The sequence below is a fragment of the Rhinatrema bivittatum genome, chromosome 5 (assembly GCF_901001135.1).
Source record: "Rhinatrema bivittatum chromosome 5, aRhiBiv1.1, whole genome shotgun sequence".
In the NCBI taxonomy this organism is placed as follows: Eukaryota; Metazoa; Chordata; class Amphibia; order Gymnophiona; family Rhinatrematidae; genus Rhinatrema; species Rhinatrema bivittatum.
The window spans coordinates 185,627,341-185,640,150 of NC_042619.1; positions in this window are offsets into that span (position 1 = coordinate 185,627,341).

The window sequence follows — 12,810 nt, forward strand, 5'->3', positions numbered from 1 at the left end:
GAAAGCTTTTCCTTGAGCTTTTCAGTTTAATACTCAGAAACAGCCCAGAGGTAATGGATTGTGCAAAGTAGAAACTAAACATTAATAGAATATATTTAGAATGTATTATATATTGCATCTGTAACAGAAATATTGCTTAAGACTTTGCTATCAGACATGTGGCTTTGTAGACAAAGTGTTGCACTCGGGGGTGGACCCTTGTCCTGAGGCAGTGGAGAACCACCTCCTGGAAGGGACCAGGAGGCAACTGTCCCAGGGGGTGGAGCACTGGAGGAGACAGATGCTAGGAAAAGCTTCACCACTGGAAGCCCAAGGTCCCCCGGGGAGGAGCCCGTAGGGACCCAGCCCGCTTGAACTTAGGTGGGCCTCACAGGGTCTCCTGGGAGAGTGTGCCGGCATGCCCACAGACAGAGGGGGAGCATGGTCAGGTTCGAGACTGGAGGTCAGGTGAAACAAGGAAGACCAGAATAGCATAGGTGATGACAAGGCTAGGAACAGAGGTCAAGCAGGCAGAGGTCAAAGTCCAGGAGTCAGTCCAAGGAATGATCAACAAAGCAGAGGTCAGATACCGGAGGGCAGATGAGGTCACAGGCAGGCTGAGGTCAGGAAGCAGGCAGCAGGCAGGCAATAGGGATGTGCAGAGCAAAATTTTATGTTCATATTTTTTATGTCCGAAAGGGGGTCCCACTTGCGGCCAATATGGACATAAAAAAAATCCAATGAGTTGGGTATATGTACATATGTGCAAAAAAAAAATGTAAACCCCCTCACCCTCCTTAATCCCCCCCCCCCAGACTTACCACAACTCCCTGGTGATCGAGCGAGGAGTGAGGACGTCATTTCTGCAATCCTTGGCGAGAAGCATGTGACGTCGGTGGCACGTCGAGTGACGCGGCGTCACGTGATTCCCGGCTCGTTCGCGCCGGACGGCTCGTTCGGCCCAAAAAGAACTTTTGGCCAGCTTGGGGGGGGCCTCCTGACCCCCCCAAGCTGGCCAAAAGGTCAGGAGGCCCCCCCAAGCTGGCCAAAAGTTCTTTTTGGGCCGAACGAGCCGTCCGGCGCGAACGAGTCGGGAATCACGTGACGCCGGCGTCACTCGACGTGCCGCCGACGTCACATGCTTCTCGCCAAGGATTGCAGAAATGGCGTCCTCACTCCTCGCTCCATTACCAGGGAGTTGTGGTAAGTCGGGGGGGGGATTAAGGAGGGTGAGGGGGTTTATATTTTTATTTTGGCTCAACAATCGCGATTTCCCACATATCAAACATATCTATGTTCCCACATATCGAACATATCTATGTTCGATATGTGGGAAATCCGATCGTTTATGTCGAATCAATTTTTTAAGTAAAAAAAAAATATGAGTTGCGTTTTACTAATGCGGTCAATCCGAATGCACACCCCTAGCAGGCAAGTTGAGTAGCAGGCTGGAGTCAGAAGGCAGGCAGCAGGCAGGCGGGTCAAGGAGCAGGCTGGAGTCAGAAGGCAGGCAGCAGGCAGGCAGGTCAAGGAACAGACTGGAGTCATAAGGCAGGCAGCAGGCAGGCAGGTAGGTCGAGGAGCAAACCAAGGTCAGTACCAGAGAATCAGTCCAGAGGTATTACCTGGGAAGACAGACAGTTGAACAGGAAAAGGAGGATGCTGTAACTAGGATGCATGAACAAGGCAGGAACAGAACTGGAACAGAAGGATCCTGGATCAAGACTAGGACAAGATTCAAACGCAGTGACAATCTAGCAGAACGCCGACCTAATTGCCAAGGCAAGGAAGTACAAGCAGGGACTTCCTTATAACAAGGAATCAATCAGGGCACGCCGCGGAGCTAAGACCCGCCCTTGGCCCTACAAGAGGCCAGGTGGTCCGCGCACGTGCGCGTAGGGGCGTGGGCAACACAGCCAAGGATGCCGAGCTCCAGCGTAAGGTCTGGTACGCAGTGGAAGGCCCAGCAACCGCTGCCGTGGGATGCTAAGGCCTGGAAGTGCTAGCAGCTGCCACTAGAGAGACCGACCCGGAACCTTCCGTGGAACCATGAATGTGAGCAGGCCCGTGCATGGGACGGGTGCTGACAGGACGTGTAACACAAAGTTAAAAAAAAAAAAAATAGGGAACGTGGCTAAAGGTGAAAGGAGGAGGAAGTTCTAACTTTGCTTTGCTGTGCAGGTAATAAAATATGCCAAAGATGAAAGAATTGATTATGCCTGGAACAAAAAAGATAGACTGATGCATGGAATTAAAATGATGAACAAAGATAGGTAGACTGATGTATGAAATTTAAAAAATTAAAAGCAGAAATGAAATTGCTACTGATCAAGCTGACCAACAAATGCTGAGATAAGTGAATCATGCTGGTTTTGTAAAAGTATAAGAATAATCCCAATGGAATAATTATGTTATATGAGGAAACCTGTTGTCCATCTGCAACATTTATGGGATATGATTTACTCTAGTGCCCGGGGACATTGGATTGATTCAACAGCAATATGAGACATGTAATGGCTTAATAGCAAATGTTCCTTGTGCGTTTCAGTGAGATGTTATTAAGAAGAAGCGGTTTTGTAAACCATTGCAGTTATACCACATATGAGTTTCAAGATATAACAATGAGCATTTAGGTTCATCACTGGATGTTTTCCACAACGCTATCTATTGAGGAGGTTGAAAGATAATGTTCCCGCTAATTTGTACCGATGTCCTAAAGATAAGTTAAGTATTTTGAAATGAAACTGAGGTTTTGGGAATCCCCTTCTCCTTTATTCTCTTTCTCTTTCTTTTTGGATTTTTGAACTTTTTGTTTTTGTGTATTTTTTTAATATTTTAATTGGGGGTTTGGATGTGATGTGATGAATGAAGAGTGAATGGTTTTGGCAAACAAGAAGTGCGAGTAACCATAATGGAATTTATAGTGGGATTTGTAACACATGTTTTATGAATGAATATTATACTTATATTTCTATATTTTTGAAAAGTGTACATGTTTTCAAAAGTGTTTATATATACTACAGTGTTCATGAAAGCATTTGTATAATTATATTTTAAATAGACTGCTGTTTGGGTATTTGTTATTAATAGACCACATTTGTGACGAGACTTGTCTCTGTCATGCTTTTCTGATGTGCACTCATCAATAAAAGTAATTTCTGTAGAAAACTTGGGTGTGACATTTATTCCATCTAATTAAGGACAAAGAACAGTGACCTATTGACATTTGGAAATTTCCACAAGGTCTCCTCCAGAGATTTCCATTGGTTTCTCTCTGCCTGGGGCTTTGCACCAATTTGGTTGGTGCTGTTTGCTCCTCATTTGGAGCCTTGAAATATTCTTGCCACTGTGGATGGCTGCTTTGTCCCTCTTAGGATGAATGGGGTATTCATGCCACTCTTGTGCTTTGACCCTCTCTCACTGCCTTGGGAATTTTCCTGCATCTTTTGGTACTTTCCTCTTCCTTCATGGTGCCTTGAGCTGTACATACCACACTTGGTGCCTCTAGAGCAACTTTGGCTGGTTCAAGTCACTGTTGTTGTTGCCCTTTGCTACACCTTTTGAGCCTTGGGGTGTTTTAGAGAGTCTTGTAGCTGCTTCACTCCTCAGAAAGTACCTTGGAGAACTCCTGCAGTGCTTTTTCCTATTGCAGTTGCTTGGGCTCTTCATTCACTTTTGGTGCCACGCCGCGGTGATATAATCTTAATGTGTTGGAGTGCCTTAACCTTCTTATGATTTTTAGCATAAAATTTCATTAGAAATTATTAGAAAAATCCAATTTGGGAACTCAAAATATTCTGCATTGCTTCCCCCCTTTGACTTTAAATGGGAAATGAATGAACAAATAAGCATTTGTTTTTCATGTTAAATGAACTAAATAAATGATTGTGACCTAACTGAACAGAAACACAATTTATAGAATGTGATTTATGCCCTTGGGCTTTCACTTTATAGTCTGCCCTCAAGCCCAGTGCCAGCAGCAGCACACCCCCCTCCCAAAAAAAAAAAAAAAAAAAAAAGTATACAGAGAGGGAGAGGAGATCCTGTAAGACTTCCATGGTGTGGATGCAGTTTAAAGTAAGGGAAGACCCATGTTTTGTTCAGTTCATTCGCTATAGTAAGGCCATCAGTCAAGGGAAAGTACTGGGGCCTCTTACACATGCTGGTATGCAGCATCACTTACAAAAACACCACCCACAGGCATTGCCATCAGTGGAGGATGCTTGGGGATCTCATCTGTCACTCAAAGAAGAGGCAGCAACAGGAGCAGCAGTAAAATCATAGAAAAAGGGAATACTTTTTCCCTAGCTAACGCCATGGCCCCTTTCATCAGTCAGGTAGCATGCTAGCAGCTACCAACCACACATGAGCAGCAGCAAGCCACCATGCAAGAGATTGGATGGTGTTCTGTAGCACTGTCATGAGGTAAATTCAGGTGGTGGCCACAATTGTGATAAGGTGCATGAGGAAATTATTGCTTTGGATGTCTAGCCCTTGCAGATAATGGAGAATCTGGGCTTTAAGCATCTGTTTCAGAACGTAGCTCTCAAAGTGTCTTCTAGGACTATATTCAGTAGGAAGGTTATCCCCACTCTGTATGATTAGTGTCATTGTTGCATGTAGGCATAGCATGCCAATATAGAGGTCAATAGCATGCATTTCACCAGTGACATCTGTACAGATGCAAGTGCTATGCACACCTACCACTCCCTGACAGCACACTGATGGGAGTTGGCAAAGGCAGAGGCAGGTAGCAGCTCTGGAAGTGACCAAGCAGCAGGCTGCAGGTGAGGTGGGCTGCACATCCAGTTGATGGATATAACTCATACCTCATGCAATATACTAACAGTAATTAGGAAAATGCTGGAGGGTTGGAAACTAGACTGGCAAGGGAGGAGTGTTCTTTTTTTTCTTTTGTGACAGACAGTGGGAAAATTATGATTAGGCCAGAAGAAGGTAAGGGGTATTGGTGAATCCATTGCTTTGCACACCTACTGCACCTAGTTTAAGGATTGCTGTATGACTGGGAGTCAAAGAATAATTCATTCAAGTCCTGAAGTTACTGATAGAGATGTTCATGAAAATAGTGAGGTATTTCCATTACAGTATGAAGGACTGGCAACTTCTCAGTGAGAATCATGAAGAAGTTGGAATGTCTCATAAGCACCTGATAAATGTTCTTGGCACCAGGAGGCATTCCACTTATCTGATGCTATAGAGGTTAGTGAAACAGCAGACACCACTTCATGACCTGTCTTAGAATAGAAGGCATCATAATTTGGAAGTGATTCAAGTTCTGAAACTCTTCAAAGATGCTATGGAGAATCTGAGTCCAAAAGGACCACCCTTTGTGGGGTCATTCCCATAGTAAATATTCTGGAAGAGAAGTTAGATAATTTTTGTGAGTATAAGGCACTAAAAGCAGAGGTGTTAGAGTCTGTGGACTCCTTGCAGCAGCAGGTGCAAGAAAGATTGAAACCTGTAACAGAAAGAAATACCTAAAACCTTGCCATGGTTTGTGACCCATGGATGAAAGGGAGTATATCCCACCTGTTCCAGTTCACTTATATGAGGGAGATATTGGTGGCTAGGGTGCATGAACATGAGTGCAAAAGGCAGTGGCACAGCAGAGAAGCAGTACAGGAAAGATGGGCCATCCCAGAGAGTAGAGTGAGCATGAGTAGCATCATGGCAGCTACCATTTCCTTCCTCAGCTTCATATGCCACAGCCATGTTGCACCAAAAGACTTATCTTTCTTGATGCAGAACATAGCTAGAACAAATGAAAGTAGAGATCCTTGCTTCAACAAAATAAAAGAGATTTCAGCAGAAATTTCTCTGACACTCTATCTGACAAAGGCTATCAAGGACATGGCAAAAGATCCATTGATATATTGGGTACTCAAGTCCATGGTCAGGATAGATCTGGCTACGGTGGCCCAGAATTATCTCTACTGCCCACCATCCTGTTGGAGATATGCCAAACAACACATTCTACCTCTTGAGAATTTTAATGCCCCTGTGCAGGGTATCGAAAACAGTATACAGGTATCAAAACCACCAAAGCACAGAGTGCATGGGATTTCAAACAGCACAGAGGCATTAAAATGCCTTAAGAGGTAGCATGAGTTGTGTGGCAAACAGCATAGAGACATCAAATCCCAAAAGGCAAATAGCATAGAGGCATCAAAACCACTAAGCGTATTGCAAACAGCACAGACACATACAATTCCCAAAGCATAGAGTTCAGGGTAGGTGCCTAGGGCAGCGGTGGTGGCTTGAGTCCAGAGACACATCAGAAACAAGGTAGTCAGTAGGCTTATGGAAATCAGAGGAGAGCCAAGGTCGGGGCAGGTAGTGAGCAAAAGTAGTTGGATTGAGGTTAGCGATCAGATCCTTGTGGCAAGCAAACATGGTCAGGTCCAGGCAAGAGTTCAGGTCCAGAGCAGCAAACCGAGGGAGAGATGGACACACAGGAGACACTGAGGAGACACTGAGGATGACACTGAGGATGAGAATGAGACAGACTGGATGAGGCTGGACCATGTGACAACACAAGACTGGGCTAGAAGACAAGATGAGGCAGAACTGGAAGACAAGACAAAACTGAACTGAAGGTAAGAAAAAGCTGGAAGAAGCAAGGCAAGGCTGGAAGGCAAGGTAAGGCTGGATGAAGAGGCAAGGCTGGAAGATGCAAAAGGGAACAGGAACACTGGCAAAATGCACTTCAGGGAATGCAGGAGGCCTATTGCTAAGGCAAGGTCTGGATGACCAAAAGGGTCTGAAGCTTATGAAGACATCCAAGGGTATCGCGTCTTGTTTCCTGCCACAGGCAGCTTTAAGTCTGGGAGTCCAGCATGTACATGTGCATAAGAAGAACTGTCCCAGTGTAAGGATGGCAGCATCTATGTCATACAAGTAGAGCCTGATGTTGCGGCATTTGGGAGCAAGTGCACAGGCTCGGGGGAACATACTGCGAGCCGGCAAATGTAACATTCAGAGTTCTGGTTTGTGCAAAAGAAATCTCTATGAAAATACTGTGGGTTCAAAATTCAAGATCATTTAACCAGATAACTCATAAGTTATGTGTCTAACTGGAAAGCTTTCATTATTGAATCAGTTATCCAGGTATAATCTAAATGGACTAAAAAGAGGATTTCTGGAGCATTTTGGGGTGGGCTTAAGTTATATGGCTTACCTAGATGATTTTGAGTACTTTCTAGCTAAATTAACTAGATATCTTTACACCTGATTAAAAAAAGGTCTAAAGTTACCCAGCCTTTTATAGCCAAATAATTTTCTATTTTGCCAGATATCTTCAAAAGATAACCTGTTAAGTAATAGGGACACACATTAACTTAAAACAAATGCACAAAACAAGATGAATAAGGGCAATTTGTTTCATTGAGGGGACCCCAAAATGAATCAAAGGGGCCCCAAATGAAAAGAATGTTATTTGTTGCATTCATTTTAAATGAATGCGCTGGAATTAGGCCTAGGCCCAAGGCCAGGGCTCGCCTACAGTATAGGCAGCAACCTAGGTCAGAGTGCAGTACCAAGGTCTTGGCATAGGCCTAGGCCTACATGAGAGCCCAGCATGGAGGCCATGTCCTGATACCTGGGCCTTAGCCTAAGTCAGAGCCTGGGCCCAGGCCCAGGTCTGAAGCCACAGCCTGGGTCAGAGACCGGGTTCTGACACAAGGGCCTTGACATGGACCCAGGCCCAATGCTGGGTTCCTGCCCAGAAGCTGGGCTCCAACCCTTGGGCCTGGGCCTAGGTCAGATCCCAGGTATAGACTCAATGCCACAACCAAGCCTGAAGGATGGGTCCAGGCCAGGACCTAGACCCAGACCCAGGCCAAATGTCATGGCCTGGCCTGGAAGCCGGTTTCCAATGCCAGGGCCTCAGCCTAGGGACAGACCCAGGCCAAGATCCCAGGCCTTTGTTGTACATAAAAATGGCACTGTCTGCTGGGGTTAATCAGCCAGAGGTAATTAAATCTGGCATGACTCCAGCAGATGCTGTCAGGTGAAGAAGAAAAGAAAGAAAATAGAGGATTTCGCCAGAGCAGTTCCAAAGCTTGGGCTCTGGGCCAGGGCCTGACCATAGACAAGACCCAGATGTCAAGATTCAGCCTCCAGGCTAGGTTGCAGCATCAGGCCTGGGTCCATGCTGAGGCTCTGGCATCAGGATTTGGCCTTCAGGCCAGGCTGCATCATTGGGCCTGTGCCCAGGCTCTGGCCAAGGCCAAGCCCAGGTGTTGAGACCCTGCTTCTGGGTTAAGCTGGAGCCCGAGCACAACAAAATGACTCACTTCGATGAGGAGGGTACATCGGAGTTAACTTTCTATGGCACATGGCATGTTTTCTATGGCACATGGTGTCATTTCAAGAAAGAAGATGAAGAAAGCAGATGAAGAAAGAAGATAGCAGTCCTATGAGATCTGGACTCCCACAGGCAAGCCTGAGCTTCACCCTGGGCCAAGGCCCAGGCATCAGAACCCGACCATCTCGCTGGGCCCTGGCATCAAGTTCAAACCTGAGTTGAGGCCCAGGAGTTGGGACCTTGTCTCTGGGCTGGGCCCCGGGTTGGTTGTGGGCCCATCAAGACCTGGCCTTTGGACTGATCCCAATGTTGTGTTTTGACCCTGGCCTAGGCCGAGGCCCAGATGTCAGGAATCATCCTTCAGACTGGGTCCCATCATTGGTCCTTGGCCTATTGTTACCTGGCCTTTGGACTGGGCCTTGACATCCTGCCTGGGCTCACGACCTCGCCTAGGCTGAGTCACATGCATCATGACCCATCTTCTAGACCAGAGCCAGTGTCAACCCTGGTCTAAGGCTTTGGCCTAGGCCTAGGCCATGGCGTTGGGACAGGTCTCCAAGCCTGGGACTTGCGTAGTGCCTAGGCCTCATTATCGGAACCCCCCAGAACAGAAAGTGGTGGCTGGGGAGGATCATGTCAGTGACATTTTTGAGAATGGGAGGGATGGGTGATAGGGAAGGGAGGAAGGAAGCACCATTTCTGTTGCATCCGTTTGTCGCAAACGGCTGTGACCGCTTTGCCTTACCTCGTTTCTTCCCTTTTCCTCCTCTTTGGGCAAGATGGATGCCTCCGGTGCCGAGTGCCGAAACCCTCGGCGTCTCCAACTCAGCATGGTCATCCCAGTCCACCATGCTTCTTCCCGTGGCCTCCTAGGGTGCACGTTGCCTACGCTGAAATACACGTCATGGCGGGAACCTCGAGGGCGTCCCCAGCACATGACATCGATACCTCCAGGTATTTAAAGCGTCCACTACGCTACCATCATTGAGTTAGCAAGGACTTCGATTTAAGCTACTCTGACCGCTCTAAGCTGCTCACTTAGATGCCTCGCTATCCTCTGGGGATTTCACTTCTTACGAAGCTCTAGGCATCCGCTCCTCAGGGGCCTCTCGCTTCCAACCACCCTTCGGGGTTTCTACTAACTAGACAACCGCTCCTCAGGGTCTCTCTCTCTCTCTATTTATTTCAGGATCTTTTAGACTATCGGGTACTCGCTCCTCGAGGGCCTACCAGTCTGTATATCCTGCACCATGGACCTTCGGTCCCACCATCATCATTTTCAGGAAGATACCGCACTACGCTCCTGTGAGTAACTTTACGATCCGATGCTCCAACTCCACCCACCAGGCTCGACCTTGCCCACACTGTGGATTCCTAGCTATCTTGAACATCTGGGTGAGACTTATACATCTGAGACTGTCTGAATATATTGGCACCTTGTGGACTTCAGTGCCTTTCCTTCCTGCCTCATACCATCTATCTACAGCAGTACAATAAAGCTTTCCACCTACAAGTGTCTGCTCTCTGAGGTTATCCTATCACTGTGGTTCCCCATGGAACCCATCCCCATGGGATGAGTCATTTCCACTGCAACTAAGGGTCCACACAATGACACAAACACAACAGATTGCTAACTCCATGGACTCGGCTCAGCTCGCGTCCCTGCAGGCCATTCCTGGCCTAGCCCAGCGGATCACAGAACAACAAAAGTCTTTGGAGAGCCTAGCTACTGCCTTCAATCAATTACATGCTCAACTGAATTCTTCAGCAACTCCTGTTAAAGAATTGCTGTCTCCAGTAGTAACCCTCAAGACCACTGTACCCTTATCCACACCTACCTGCTTTACGGGTGAAGCAAAAATGTGTAGAGGGTTTGTTAATCAATGCAGCATGCATTTTTCATTACAACCTACCCTCTTTCCCACTGAAGCTCCCAAGACCACCTACATCCTATCATTTCTAGAAGGACGAGCCTTGGCTTGGGCTTCACCATTTTGGGAACATGAAGATCCTATCCTGAATGACCCACTAGGATTTCTAAAACTCTTCAAGTCTGTCTTTGATGACCCAGCTCGCCGGACTATCTCTGGATCTGCTTTACTCAATCTCCAGCAAGGTAACAAGCTGCTTACAGACTTTGCAATCAAATTCAAGACCTTAGCATCCGAACTGCATTGGGATACTGGATGCCTACGTGCCATATTTATAGAGGGTCTCAACTCTTGCTTAAAAGATGAATTAGTGGCTCATGATTTGCCTGATATCTTGAGTCCCTGATGGAACTGGCTGGGAGAACTGACCGCCGCATCCGAGACCAAACTCAAGAGGCAAAGGGTCCACTAAAAGTCTACAGTGGGGGCTAACCATCCTAAACCTGTGCCTATTGCCTCCAGCATACCGTCTGCATCCTTAGAAGAGGAAGAGCCTATGTAACTAGGCCAAAGTCATTTAACTTCCAAGGAGAGACGTTTTCACAAATGCATGGAGTTATGCATGTATTGTGGCCAATCGGGCCACGCAGACCAAACTTGTCCCATTTGTCCGGGAAACTGACGGGCCTAGGATCTGCAGGAGGACTTCTCCTGGGCCTTATCTCTCCTACTCCTCCATTATCCCTACCAGTGTCTCTACTCTGCGGAGGCCTTGAATTTCAGACTCTCACTCTCATTGACTCCGGGGCCGGAGGTAATTTTATTTTGAAGCACTTAGATAAACATCTACAGATTCTTACCACACCAATAGCTAAGCCTCTGCTATTGTCCTCTAGGGGTGTGCATTCGTTTTGAACTTATATGTAAAACGCAACTTTTTTTTTTTTAACTTAAAAAAGTGATGAGGCGAAAACGATCGGATTTCCAACTTATTCAAATTAGCTATGTTGAATACGTTGGAAATCGCGATTGTTGATCCTAAATAAAAATTTAAACCCCTCACCCTCCTTAATCCCCCCCCCCAAGACTTACCAAAACTCCCTGGTGGTCCAGCGGGGAGTCAGGACGCCATTTCTGTACTCCTTTGCACGTGACGTCGGCGTGACGTCGGCGTGACGTCACATGCGTCACTCCGACGTGACGCCGACGTCACGTGCTCCTCGCAAAGGACTACAGAAATGGTGTCCTGACTCCCCGCTGGACCACCAGGGAGTTTTGGTAAGTCTTGGGGGGGGATTAAGGAGGGTGAGGGGTTTAAATTTTTATTTAGGGAACCGGTGCACGTATGGACATAGACTCAACTTATGGAATTTTCCATATGTCCATATTGACCGAAATTGACCCCCCCTTTCGACTTATGGACTTATGAACATAAACTTTTGGTCTGCACATCCCTATTGTCCTCTATCCATGGAGAACCACTTCATGGAGAAGTTTCATTGACTACCCAGGCCATTGGCCTGTGCACTGGAGCTTTACACTCTGAATCCATCTCATTCCTATTATTGGAAAAGGCCATGCATCCGGTGGTATTGGGACTGCCTTGGCTTCAAGATCATATGCCACAATTTAATTGGGCCATGTTGGAACTGTCCCAGTGGGGGCCTGACTTTCATGGTCAGTGCCTCGCGGAGGTTTCGCTGCTCATTTGCATGCCCACTACACCATCATTACCTGGCGTACCTCCTCAATATGCCTCTTTCCAGGATGTTTTCTCAAAACAAGCAGCTGATATACTTCCACCGCACAGAGTATTTGACTGCACCATAAATCTGAAGCCTAATTCAGAACCTCTGAAAGGAAGAGTTTATCCTCTTTCAATAGCTGAGACTAAAGCTATGTCCACCTACATACAAGAAAACCTACAAAAGGGATTCATCAGACCCTCCAAATCGCCTGCTGGTGCAGGCTTCTTTTTTGTAGGGAAGAAAGATGACACCTTACGCCCCTGCATCGATTACAGGGGTCTGAATGAGATTACCATCAAGGACAGGTACCCCCTGCCCTTAATTTCGGAACTGTTCGACAGGCTCCAAGGAGCCAAGATATTCTCCAATTTAGACCTTAAAGGAGCTTACAACTTGGTGCATATTCGTAAAGGAGAAAAATGGAAGACTGCTTTTAACACCCGTGATGGACACTTTGAATATCTTGCCATGCCCTTCGGTTTGAATAACGTACATGCAGTCTTTCAAAATATGATGAACAACATCTTACGGGACTTACTTTATCAATGTGTAGTAGTATATCTCGATGATATATTGATCTTCTCTCAAGATCTGCAAACTCATCAAGAGGATGTTATGAAAGTCTTATGACACTTGCGTGAGTACCACTTATTTGCAAAGCTTGAAAAGTGCAAATTCCACAGAGTCTGTACCCTTCCTGAGAGTCATTGTTTCTAAGAACTGGTTTCAGATGGACCCCAAGAAATTAGAGAGTATCCGGGACTGGCCTCAACCTACAGGCCTGAAGGCTCTGCGCCGCTTCTTGGGCTTCACCAATTACTATCGATCCTTTATTTAAAACTACTCATTATTGACAGTTCCTCTGACTGCTATGACCAAGAAGGGA